A 14466-nucleotide genomic window follows, 5' to 3' on the forward strand; every position below is an offset into this window, starting at 1 on the left:
GCTCGGTCGCTCTAGTTCCTCCTTCGCCGCCTCGCCGCAGAGTCCGGCCGTCGCCATGCCGAGAAAGAAGCGACGACAGCTTGCTCTCGGTTTTCACCGAGGGGCACGACATCAGTCCTCGTCCACCAGTAGGATTGGGGTTAGGGTTTTCTCTGATTTGGGATTTCTGCATCCTAGCTTCGATTCGTCGAATGTCTTCCTCAAATCTGCTTCATCTGCCTTGATTTAGATTCCAGAAATTTTGATGCACCCAGACTAAACCGGCTATGATGATTGTGATTTGAGTTGCAAGCATGACATGCCCATGTACACGTATGTGTGCTTTGAAGGCGCAAAGACCATCGGAGATTTCTTGGACGTGGATGTAAGCTAGGGTGATTGCATTGTGTAGATAATTTAGGTAGTGTACAACAAATTCTGCCAGATTATTTGACTGCTTTGTGTATATATTAGTTGATGAATTGTTTACTGCAGCTTGGTTGCTTTGTGTAGAAAATTTAGTTAGATTACTTAGATAGCACTGCTTAATTATTTTAGTTATTTGCCTTTATTATTTGACTGCTTTGTGTAGATTATCTAACTATTGGCTAAATAGATAGCATTTGCTATTTTACTTTGGTTACTGCCTACATAGTTACTGTCTAAATTTATATATTGCTAGTAGTTCTTTGTGTAGTTACTATCTTGTGTAGATAATGCCTATATAATTTCTTAGATGTGTAGGAGGATGTGATGTGCGACAAAATTCATTGGGTAGATGGTGAATGGCCATCTACAATGAAGGAGTGTTTGCTGGAGCTTTGGAATATGTATGAGGATGAGAGAGACAAAAGAATCTATGAAAATGTGGAGTATGCGACAAAGAATTACCGGCTTGTGTTAGAAAAATAGTAATTAGAGAAGAGGAGCCTAGAGCTGCATAAACAATTAGGTAACACAATAGAGCATGTTGCAAAGCTTACCAACCATTACCAACCATGAGCTGGAGCTTGAGAACGCAATGAGGGTGAAGGCAGAGCAACAAGTGGTCATTTTCAAGGAAGAAAAGAGGAAGTTGGAGTATTGTGTATTTGATCTTTTCAATGTTGGACATGTTCACAAGGACAAGCTTAAGAAGACAGATGGAATACTGAAAGAATTGATGGTGTCCTAAAATGATGAACTTCCTAGGTTAACTAACTAGTTTGTGCTTAATCTATGATATGCTAGGTTGTAATAGACTAGTAGTTGCTATGTTGTTGAACAATTTGGTGTCCTGAGATCTTGAACTTGCTAGCAAGCAGTTGATGTTGTTGAATTAATTTGTGTTTAATCTATGAGGAAATGTTGTTGTCATGTGGATCATGTAGGGTTCGCAGCATAGAAAACAAAAAAATCACCGCAAAGACGAATAAAACCAAGAACCAATCTATGGAAAAGCCAAGATCTAATCTATGAGATCGGAGCAACGAGAAAAAAAGAGAGACTAACCCTCTAAGATCCAAAGCCGTAACGAGATCAGATCTCGTGGTTGATGTAGACGATCGTTCTGGTGCTGCAATCCGGTAGCACTTCCGTACTCGGTCACACGTACGGTGCCGATGGCGTCCTTCCTCTCCCCGTTCCAGCGAGCAGCGGAGGATCCCCTCGGAATCCCAGCAGCACGACAGCGTGGTGGTGGTGGTGGAGGAGAATTCCTGCAGGGCTTCGACTAAGCAGGAGCAGGAGAAACTGGCAGGCAGGAGAGGTGGAAGATTAGGGTTTTAGGTGGGGGCTTTGGCCCGCCACCCCTCCCCTCTTAATATAGTGGGGGTTGGCTAGGGTTGCCCCCAAGCCCAAACCCATCTAGGGCCGGCGCAAGGGGGAGGGGGGAACTTTCCTTCCCCCCGAAACATACCTTATTAGGGTTTCCCCTAAACCCTAGGGGGTTTGGCCGGCTTGGGCCTTGAGGGCTGGTGCACCTAGCCCATTAGGGCTGGTGACGTGGGCATTACCCTTCGGGTAACCGACATTGTCCTATCCCGTATTGTCTAGTTGGAGGCCCATGAAGGCACTTGGAGGCAAGACGGGCCACTTGGATGGCGCACCAGAAGATTCCTTGACGGGCAAGACAAAGAGGCAGCCGAACAAGGAAAGATTAAATTTAAAACTACTGTAAACCTAGTCGTACTCGGTTGGACCTCTTGAGACCTGGCCTCCTATATAAAGGCCAGGAGAGGGGCTGCCGAGGGACACAATCAATCTTAGCAATCTTAGCCACCAAAAATCTAGAGCTAGGTCATCATAGCACTTAGCCTCTCGACGAGATCTCAGCCGAACTATTCGGCACCCCATTGTAACCCAATATCTTTATAATCAAGAACAGACAGGTAGGACGTAAGGGTTTTACCTCATCGAGGGCCCCGAACCTGGGTAAATCGCTCTCCCCGCTTGTCTGTGAACCGATGTCTCGTGTCAGCTTGCAGGATTCCGTCAACCCTAAGCCCCAATCGGAGGGCATTGCCGAGGAGTACCCTCGACAATTGGCGCCGTCTGTGGGAACCCTGTCGGCACAAGATCGGACATCGGCAGAGCCCGTCATGTCATCAGCGACTTCATCAACACCATCATCGCCAAAACTGGGAAGCCCGATTCGCTTCGGCTCCTATGAATTCACCCCGCACAGTGACTCGTCTCGCTCGACCTTCTTCGATCTGCAAGGCAACATGGAGATGACCTTCGGGAGCGTCCACTACAACGTCAACTCAGAAGGAATCCTTCAGCTGTTGGAGTCGCCCACTTCCAGATCGACGAGTCCAAGCGCGTCATCATCACTCGACCTTTCGGCTGGTCTGACAGGCTCAACGAGTTCGCCCACGCCCTCGACTCCCCGTTCGGCGTCTTCCATGTCGGTTGGATCCGACAATCCCGCATCTTCGGAGTTAACCTCGTACTACTGCTTGAACTGCGACACCAGGCACGGGCTGGGATCGAGCGACACACCGTTCATCTGCAATGCCCAGTATTCATCGGGAGAAGATAGTGTCGACAGCATTGTCCAAGGTGTCACCCGAGGAGCGGCACGCCACCAAGTTTACGTTGCTAACAGGGGAGATGGAGATCGCACCCCCCGTTCCAGTAGGCGAGCTAGTTTTGAGAACAGCGCCAGCAACAACAACAGCGACCACACCATCGCAGAGGAGGAGTGGGCAGCAGCCAAGGCAGCCGTGCTTAACAACACGCCGCTCCCAGCAGGAACCACGGCTGGCACCCTCAATGCTTACCGCTCTATTCTGGAGAAAACCGGGAACGATTATTCAAGGAACAAACCACCCTCGAGAGACGCCTATCTGCGGCAGACCGATCCAGCGAACGACGAAGAGGCTCGCAAGGAAGCGCCTCTCGAAGTACTCAAGGGGCAGGCAAGCATCGATCAAGACTATCTAGGTTATCGGAAGATGACGCTAGAGAAATAACGTCGAACCTGACCAAGTCCTTTATGACCACGGACACCGCGGGCATGCCACGGCCAAAAACCGTCGCAGGAGCGACCGCCAACCTCGCTGCATACCTCATCAATCAGCGCCCTAAAGGTTCCATGGCTCAAGCCCATCGAGGCGCCCTGGAAAGTCTCGCGATATTGGGAGATAATCTAGTTCCGTGAAAGGAAAAGACCACGTTGCAGGCTAGTGGCTCAAAGCATCATGCGAGAGATGCTCGGGATGAAATCACCCAGAGCAGGATCGACAAAGCAAGGCGACGACGCGCCGCTAGGGAGGAGTATGACAGTGATTCTTCAGATGAGAGTCAGGAGAACGACGGCGAGCTCAGGGGAGCCAATTGTTTAAGCTACAAAATCCGTGAGGCGATGCCACCCAGAAAGTTCAAACCCACCCCTACTGATGCTGCCAAATACGATGGGCAGCAGGAGCCAAGGTCCTGGATAGACGACTATCTGCAGACTGTGATTCTGCATAAGGGAAACCAGATAGCAGTAATGCAGTGCTTGCAGCTTTACCTAAAGGATTCAGCGCGAGCCTGGTTAAGGCGTCTGCCGAAGGGTTCCATCAAATCATGGGACGACCTAGTAGATGCTTTCGTTGCCAATTTCCAAGCAACGTACAAAAGGCCCGTCGGGATTGAAGAGTTACGGCATTGCCAGCAAAAGCAGAAGGAATCGATGCGCTCATACATCGGGAGATTCACCAAACTCCTAAACGCTGCCGAAGATGTATCTGTCGACAGAGCAATCGACGCCTTCAGCGATGGCATCCGACGTGAAAGCTACATAGAAGAACTCGGACGCAAAAAGCCAAAAACCATAACCAAGTTAATGGAAATCGCCAACAGCTGGGCTGATGGCGAGGACAACGTGTGAAAGCCGCGACAGCGCAGTGACGACGAAGACGACGACCAGCCGAAGCACGACTCGGGTGGTCGAAGGGATCGTCACAAGAGAAGGAAGAACCGCAGCTACGACGACAACAACCTGGTAGCCGCAGGGTACTCCGATCGGCAGGACGATTGATATGACGATAGAAGAGACGATCGACAGGACGGTAATCGGAACAACTCTGGGAACCGTGGCAATTATAAACCACGGTAGCAGAGGACTCCCGAACTGCCCTACGCTGAGCAGATCAACGCTCCATGTTACTTGCACTCGTATACCGATTCTAAGGACGGCAAAACGAAGTCAAGCCACCTGCTCAGGGACTGTCGGCAGTTCATCGACATGCACAAACTCATCCAGCAGGCAGGTCAGCAACCGCTACCACCACCACCTCCACCACAGCATTAGGTCCAGCAGGCTCAACCTCACCAACCCAACGAGGCATTTTCACCGCCACGTGGGCAGATGAGTATGATCCACAGGACAGGTGTTTCAAGAAGAGAAATTAAGAAGCTCACTCGAGAAATCAACCTGGCAGAAAGCATCATGGCAAACATCCCTGAATATGTCGAGTGGTCGTCTCAGAATATTACATTCAGCCGAGCAGATCACCCGATGACCATACCGAAACCAGGACACGCTGCCTTAGTAGTCGAAGCACAGGTCGGGGGATTCAAGATGAGCAAAGTCTTCATGGATGGTGGAAGTGGACTAAACCTGATATTTCTCGACACGATCAAGAGTATGGGGATTACCATGAGAATGCTAGAAGAATCGGACACCCGCTTTCATGGGATTCTCCCCACTTCACCGGCGTACTCTCTTGGCAAAGTTTACCTGAACGTCGTCTTTGGAAAACCCGACAACTTCAGGAAGGAAAAGATCGAGTTCAAAGTCGTGAACTGGGAGTCGCAGTATCACGCTATACTCGGGAGACCAGCTTATGCCAAGTTCATGGCTGTACCGCACTATGCATACCTCAAGCTGAAAATGCCTGGGAGCAACGGGACAAACATCACAGTCTATGGAAGTTTCTCATGCTCGGACAATTGTGATCGAGACTTTTAGAGGATTGCTGCAAAGTTTGGACTGCGGCAGGAAATTACTGACCTTCCTTCGAAGTCATCGTCACGCGATACTAAGGAAGAAGAACGCGTCAGAGGAGCAAAGAAGAAGCCAGCCGACCTTGCTCTTGAAGCTTAGACAGCACAAACTTCTGCAGATAAAGCTTCGGCAGCAAAAGCTTCGGTAGCTGATGGCGCAGAAGACTTAGGAGACGACAAGACACTGGCAACCATCGTTCAGGCCCCTGGTGAAATCAACAACGCTTCGGTAACTACTAACATGGTGACCAAGCCAGAAGATGAGAAGAACCCCTTCAACACTTAAGCAACCTACTAGTGTTTAGCTTCCCTTTCCTTTTCAAGCAGGGCTCTTCCTTTTTCGCCCTTTAGTCCCGCGTTTTTTATTATTAATAAGAACTTAAGTTTGATTCCTTGAAAAGCATTGTAGTTGACCGGAGCACCTAAACCGCATCATTGTAAACCTTGCCCATGCCCCGTGGTGAACGATGGCACAACATAGTGCGCGGCAAAGGATCGTGCTCCGAAAAAAGCCTCTATGAGTGCTACAGGATGCAAAACAAACAAGGACATTAACTCTTCCCTCTGCTATAGATGCCTCTACGAGCGCTGTAAATAGCAAGAGTTTGGAAATACACATAAACACAACCCACGTTCGATATTTTACTTATGGAAATATCAAAGAACAACGGGCTCATCGGCAGACTCACTACACCCGAAATATTCGGGAGTGACTGTCGAAGCATACATCGGTTGAAAGCAAAGTTGCGCATACAACGGGTTTAGCAAAACCCGCAACACGAGCTGATCACTCAAATGATTTGCTGACCAACGAATACACATACGTCTAAACGAGCAATTAAGATTTGCTCCTTCAAAATTTGCCAACGGCATCAACACGGTACAAATACATATACATGTATCTACCAAAAAAAAACCTCGGCTAAAACAATCCTGACACTTGGATGAAGTAGCTAAAATATCCATTTACAAAACAACCTTAATCCCTGAAATCACCCTTGCGGAGTTTCTTTTTCCTCAGGTACCTTTGAATCCTTTTCAAGCTTGTCGACAATCATATTGGCGGGCAACAATACCTTCGGATACAGTGTCTCCAAATCACCAGTTGCGTTGGCGATAGACAGCAAATTCGCTGAGGGATAACGAGCAAGGACAAGGGCAAGTGTAAACCTGGCCCCCGCAAAGACCTGAGCTCGCACCAAGTCTCGAATCTTCTTGGTATTTCCAAACTCCGACATCAAAGTCAGCAGTGTAGGAGGGACCGCGTTCAAAGGGAACATAGTCCTCCAAATTACCCTCAGGGCTTTGTAGCACTTGTCGAAGAAATGGTGGACTTGTTGGACCCGATCCTGAAATTGTGCGACAGCCGAAGCCTTCGAGTGTTCCCGCCAGAAAATTTCTTCGGCTGATGACAGCTGGGTCAATGCGCGCACACGCTCGTGAATCCGCTTGTTCTCTTCCGCACGGTTCAAAGCTATGACTGACAAAGAAATCAATGGAAGATCAGGCAATGCATTTTCAACAAAAGAGTAATGAAATCAAAGACCAGGGAACTTACAGTTTAAACTTTCGGTGGCCTTATGTAGTTCAGTAAGAGCATAGCGCTCTACGTCGGCTACAATCTCGCCCTTCTTCTTGATGATGGCGGCCAAGGCGTAGGTGCTGCGCAGGTCCTTTTCCAACTGTGTGATCCGATTCTTCATACGTTGCACTCGATCATCTTCAGAAAGAGCACCCGAAGAATCGTCAACAAATGCAGGCACTGGGAACACCTGCATGGAAAGACGTCAAAGGCATGACAGATCGATTCACCTCAACATCAGAAGGTACTCCCATCGGGAGAATACAAGCGGAAATATCATAACAAAGAGTGTGCTAACAACATTGCTAGCACAAAGTTTATTACAAACAGAAGTTATCCGACAGAACATTGTTTCACATCAGTTCAAAGAAAAGTTTGCTACAAAAATCAAATGGCTTGGGTTTGAGTCGATAAACTAGGGCCGTCCGATGTCTTCTTTGATGACACCAGCTCGAGGAGCTGGCGCGCACACTTAAGAGCCGATATCTTGAAGATGCTTAAATCAACGAACCGCCCATCCTGCTCTTTCGGCAGCTCCTTAGACATTTCTTCAATGTCAGCCTTAAAGCCGTGACCCATCATAAGTTGGAAGGCAAGGAGGGCACCATAGGTACGCGAGGTACGTTTGAATACCTCGATAACCTCCTTGGTGTCAACCGCGAAGGCGTCGATCAGCTGCCCCAGAGTTTTGTCTTGATTGATCTTGGGGAAGATCATCGAGTGCATCCGCGCCATGGCACCTTTTCCCTTTTCAAGAAGCTCCCGCGTAAGCTGGTGGGAGGCGAGAGTCATCGACACACCATTTGCCGGAGAGTTGTTTGGAACTTTGTCCAAGGCATTGGTGGGGATGTTGGCGGCTTCTGCAAGAGAATGAAATGGAAAAGGTCGTTGACAAAGGATCGAATCCATAAGTGCAATAATAGACAGAGGTGTACAAAAGAGATTACCAAGTAAATCCAAGGAAGACTGACGAAGGAGTTCATCCTTTTCAGCTGCCCGAGCCTCGGCAGTCAGCCTCGACGCTTCTTCTTCTTTCAGCCTCTCCTTCAGTTTGCCCAGTTACTCCTTCAGGGAGTCGACTTCTTGGCGAGCTGTGGCGGCCTTTTTAATGGCGCCATCCAACTTCAAAGAAGAAGATTTAGCTTCCTCCTGCAGTCGAACTTTGTCCGCTTCCAGAGAAGTAAACTGAGAGGCAAAGGCCTCCAGGGAGGAGATAACACCCCGCAGGTCCTAAAGAAAAGAGGATATTTAATGAAGAATCATTAAACAAGGTACACACCAGGAAAATTCGCGTTGAAATCAAAAAGGACTTACAGAAGGAGGAGTCACGGCGGCGGCAGTTGAAGGAACATCTTTCCCCTTAGAAAGGGAGGAAGCTGTCGATACCTGAGCTGCGGGGGCTGCCTTAGGAGCCGAAGCTTCGGAAGCAGCAACGTTCGGCGGAGCAGCTCCGGATTTGGCTTTCTTAGATGGAGGCTCAACGAAATCTTCGTCACTGCGAAAGGAAATGATTGACAAAAAAATTTATGAAAGGAATGCGAGAAATAAAAGGACAAAATACGGCTTCAGGGAAGAAGGTACTTACATATCGAAGAGATCGTCTTCATCGGCAAAGCCGCCGGTCGATCTCTTCATGGGTGAAGCCCTGGTCTCCTCCACAGCTGCATCAATAAAGGCATCACGATCAGCGTCATCATCACGCACTGATCCCTCTGTGTCGCAAGCATCATCGGCTAAGGAAGGAGGATCGGCATGGGCAGCTTCAGAATCTATCGGGTCATCGTGTTCACCCTCTGGGTCTATGTGTTCGGCAGCATGAAAATCAACAGGGACTGAGGAGCCTCTTCCCTCAGAAGTGTCATTTGGAGAATCATGCAAGTTTCCGGAAACTATGGCAATCTGTCGAAGAAAAGAGCAAATAAGAACGAATGGTAATTATGTCGACTAAGTGGAAGCAGCGTAATAAGAATATGAGGAAGAAACAATACCTCTGACGGTGGATGATCGGCATCAAGAGGAGTATAAGAAGATATCAATGGGATCGAGTCTTCCTGACTAAAGAGAGTAAGGCGACGGACTTCATCAAGCAGTTCCTTTTACGACAGTTCAGCAACATTTATCCTGGTTTCATCTTTTGGACCCGTATATAACCACATCGGGCGAATTCTGGCCATGATCGGTTGGACTCAACGTTTTAAGAACACAGCTGCCACCTCTGTGCCAATCATAGTTTGACCTTCGGCTTCTTTGATCCGAAGGAATTTGGCGAATAATTCGTCGGCTGTTACCCTTTCATCGGGAGAGAGAATGTTCTTCCAAGAATTCTTAGGCTTGGCTTCGAGGACGTCGGCAAAGCAAGGAAGCTGGGACTCGGTTGTCAAGGAATCCTTGACATAAAACCATTTCAATCTCCATCCTTGCACAGATTCTCTCATTGGAAAACTGAAATAGTTAGCCTCTAAACGAGCCACGAACCCCACTCCTCCGATGACAAAAGATCCATTGCTACTGTTGTATCTCTTTACGTAGAAGATCTTTTTCCACAGCCCAAAATGAGGTTCGATGCCCAGAAACGCCTCGCAAAGGGTGATGAACACAGCAACGTGAAGGATTGAGTTGGGAGTGAGTTGCCATAGTTGGATCTCGTAAGTCCGCAAGAGATGAAGGAGGAATTCACGGGCAGGAAGCGAGAGAGCCCGGTATAGAAACGACAGGAACACCACGGTAAAACCAGCAGGGGGATTGGGCCGAGAAATCGCACCTAGGAGGATCACGTTCCCCTCGTCGGCGGAGATTAACCCGAGGCTTCGGGCCCTCTTTTCATCGCGTTTCGTGATGGAGGATGCCAGCCAATCCCCGGGTTTGGCTATCGAGCCTGGCAGCGCTGGCGGCGCCGGAGCTGGAGGAGGAGCGTCTGGATCGCTCCTCTTCGGAAGATTAGAGGAGGATTTGGCGGCGGTGCCACCGCTCATGGAGCTGGCGGCGGCACTGAGGTTCTTCTTCTTCACCATTGCGAGATCTGGAAAGGATCGGAAAAGTGGTGGTGGCGGCGCAGCAGTTGCGAAAGGGAGAAGAAGAAGAAGGTCAAGAGGATGCTATGGCAAATGTAGGAGAAGATTAGGGATTTTCGTCCTTTGGAGATTTTAAGAGAAGGAGGGCTGCGTGGGCACGTGTCGTTGCTACCAGTGGACCTTTTTCCGATTGATGGTTGCAGGGATCGAGGAGGCGCCCTGGTAACTGTGCGAGAAGAGCGGAAATTGCTTGAAAATAGGGCCAGACAGAGAAAGGATGGGCCCAGCGGGTCGCGTCTTATCAGTCAAAATCAGGATGTCAGTGAAACGTCATCAATGACGTCGTAAAGAATGCTCGGAGCACTCGAAGGAATAAAAAGGTATCGGGAGCGCTGACACGCACCCGACAGATTGAGGACTCGAAGAAAAAAGATGAAGAAGAAGATAGTTGCTTAGCTTGAGTCTACGCATGGATTACAAACATCCATACCTAGACTCGGGGGCTACTCCCATCGGGAGTGCTGGACGCGCACCCGACAGAACTTTTTTGCACTCCAGGATCATGCCCGGGGACTTGATTCTGTGTAGGATAACGTTGTTTTGCCATCGGCAGTTAACCAGCAAAAGTTGGGCACGTTACTTATCATCCCTTGCATGCGGAAAATATATCGGATGACCTATGAAGACTTGCAGAAAAACTTCGGCAGAGTAAAATGTTCGAGTGGTACAACTTGAGTCTACGCACGGATTGCAAGCATCCGTACCTAGACTCGGGGGCTACTCCCATCGGGAGCACTGACGCGCACCCGACAGAAGAAGATGATGCTGATTAAAGATGAACAAGGACAATCAAGGAGAAGAACATCAGACGGAGACATGCTTCAGTCTCCACCCGAACTATGTTCGGCTGGACACTCGGGGGGTCAAGAAAAAGAGCTTGACACGCGTGAAGCACACGTCCGTTGGGAACCCCAAGAGGAAGGTGTGATGCGTACAGCAGCAAGTTTTCCCTCAGTAAGAAACCAAGGTTATCGAACCAGTAGGAGTCAAGGATCACGTGAAGGTCGTTGGTGACGGAGTGTAGTGCGGCGCAACACCAGGGATTCCGGCGCCAACATGGAACCTGCACAACACAATCAAAGTACTTTGCCCCAACGTAACAGTGAGGTTGTCAATCTCACCGGCTTGCTGTAAACAAAGGATTAAACGTATGGTGTGGAAAATGATGTTTGTTTGCGAAGAACAGTAAAGAACAAGTATTGCAGTAGATTGTATTTTAGATGTAAAAGAATGGACCGGGGTCCACAGTTCACTAGTGGTGTCTCTCCAATAAGATAAATAGCACATGTTGCGTGAACAAATTACAGTTGGGCAATTGACAAATAGAGAGGGCATAACAATGCACATACATATCATGATGACTACTATGAGATTTAATCAGGGCATTACGACAAAGTACATAGACCGCTATCCAGCATGCATCTATGCCTAAAAAGTCCACCTTCAGGTTAGCATCCGCACCCCTTCCAGTATTAAGTTGCAAACAACAGACAATTGCATTAAGTATGGTGCGTAATGTAATCAACACAAATATCCTTAGACAAAGCATTGATGTTTTATCCCTAGTGGCAACAGCACATCCACAACCTTAGAACTTTATGTCACTGTCCTAGATTCAATGGAGGCATGAACCCACTATCGAGCATAAATACTCCCTCTTGGAGTTACAAGTATCAACTTGGCCAGAGCCTCTACTAGCAACGGAGAGCATGCAAGAACATAAACAACACATATATGATAGATTGATGATCAACTTGACATAGTATTCCATATTCATCGGATCCCAACAAACACAACATGTAGCATTACAAATAGATGATCTTGATCATGATAGGCAGCTCACAAGATCTAACATGATATCACAATGAGGAGAAGACAACCATCTAGCTACTGCTATGGACCCATAGTCCAGGGGTGAACTACTCACACATCAATCCGGAGGCGATCATGGTGATGAAGAGTCCTCCGGGAGATGATTCCCCTCTCCGGTAGGGTGCCGGAGGCGATCTCATGAATCCCCCGAGATGGGATTGGTGGCGGCGGCGTCTCTGGAAGGTTTTCCGTATCGTGGCTCTCGGTAATAGGGTTTTCGCGATGGAGGGAATAAGTAGGCGGAAGGGCAGAGTCGGAGGAGGCACGAGGGCCCCACACCATAGGGCGGCGCGGGCCCCACCCAGGCCGCGCGGCCCTGTGGTGTCGGCGCCTCGTCGCCCCACTTCGTATCCCCTTCGGTCTTCTGGAAGCTCCGTGGAATAATAAGACCCTGGGCGTTGATTTCGTCCAATTCCGAGAATATTTCCTTTGTAGGATTTCTGAAACCAAAAACAGCAACTGGCTCTTCGGCATCTCGTGAATAGGTTAGTGCCGTAAAATGCATAATAATGACATAAAGTGTGTATAAAACATGTGAGTATCATCATAAAAGTAGCATGGAACATAAGAAATTATAGATACGTTTGAGACGTATCACAACCCTGCAATTAAGATACAAGAAGTCTCTTGTGTCCCCAACACACCTAATACACTTGTCAGATGTATAGGTGCACTAGTTCGGCGAAGAGATAGTGAAATACAAGTAATATGGATGATTATAAGTAGTAATTGCAATCTGAAATAAAAATGGCAGCAAGCGAACATGTAGTGGAACTTGTTGGAAACGGTGTTTCAATGCTTAGAAACAAGGCCTAGGGATCATACTTTCACTAGTGGACACTCTCAACAATGATCACATAATTGAATAAATAAATGCTACTCTCAAACACTCTCTTGTTGGATAACAAACACCATTCATTGTGTAGGGCTGCAAAAGCACACCTCAAGCCGGAGTAAACAAGCTCCACAACGTCATAAAAGAATCACACACGATGCGCACACTGTCACCATCACACCGTGGAGAGTGACTCCGGAGTTCATATTAAAGTAACCTCTAGAGTTTATAATAGACAAGAGTAACATCTACATATTCAACTAGATTACAAAGCTCATGATCACATAAAGATCACACCATGGGAGAGAGAGATGAACCACATAGCTACCGGTAGAGCCCTCACCCTCGGGGGAGAAATACTCCCTCCTCATCATGGGAGAAAACAACAGCGATGAAGATGGCGATGGAGTCGATGGAGATGGCTCTGGGGGCAATTCCCCGTCCCGGCAGGGTGCCGAAACAGAGACTTCTGTCCCCCAAATTAGGGTTTCTGGTGGCGGCGGAGCTACGAAACTCTTCTGGAGAAATCGTCCATCCCCCTAGGGTTTTCAGGGCAGGAGCTTAATATAGGCGAAAGGGCGGCGCGAGGGGGTGCCCGAGGGGCCCACCCCATAGGGCGGCGCCGCCCCCCTCCTGGCCGCGCCAGTGGATGGGGAGGAGGCCGTGGGCCTCCTGTGGCCTGGCCCTTCTGGCTCCGTGGGTCTTCTGGCGAAATAGACTTTCTGTAATTTTTCTGGATTTTTCCGAGCACTTTGGTTTTTGGGCCTTTTTCTGCAATAAACAGACATAATAAACAGAAACTGGCACTGTGGCATCTTGTTAATAGGTTAGTCCAATAAATACCATAATATGATATAAAGTGCATATAAAACATGTAGCTATTGGCATAAAACTAGCATGGAACATCAGAAATTATAGATACGTTGGAGACGTATCAAGCATCCCCAAGCTTAGTTCTACTCGTCCTCGAGTAGGTAAACGATAACAAAAATAATTTCTGAAGTGACATGCTACCAACATAATCTTGATCAATACTATTGTAAAGCATATGAGATTTGGCTGAAGAGGATCGCCTTCTCGACACCCTCTCCATCCTTGAGCTGCACGGGGATTTGGCGCACACCAATATTTCCGATGCGCGGGCTGCGTTCACGCGCCTCTTCCCCCATTTCTTCCCCAAGCAGACGCAGCCGCAAACTTTCTCCGAGCTTGCCAGGCGTTTCCTTCCCGAAGAAGATCTTGCGCTGGCTTATCGACAAGAGAACCTTAAGGTCGGAGTTGAAGGAAGCTGCGGTGACCCAGCATACCACTGCATGTTGTAGTATACAAGTCGTTGATATGATCTTTGTGAAGGGACTTCTTCACAATTGGCATATCCCTCAGAGTGGTACAACAGAAACATTGCAGGTCATAGCACTCCAGATATTATTACAAACATAGTCTTAACAAGTTGGTATTCTCACAGGTCCGATGAGAACACCCTAAGATACTACTTAAGTACTATTACAACTCACATATAGATGAAAGAGAGCTCAGCAACTTATTTAGGTAAGTTCTACGCTGCTCGGCTCTATGGTACTAAGGTATATCACTACTCCTCCGCCTCATTCTCGTCGGGTCCGTAGACTATCCCATAGTCTACTCCTTCAACT

This window comes from Lolium perenne, chromosome 5 (assembly GCF_019359855.2).
Source record: "Lolium perenne isolate Kyuss_39 chromosome 5, Kyuss_2.0, whole genome shotgun sequence".
NCBI classification, from domain to species: Eukaryota; Viridiplantae; Streptophyta; class Magnoliopsida; order Poales; family Poaceae; genus Lolium; species Lolium perenne.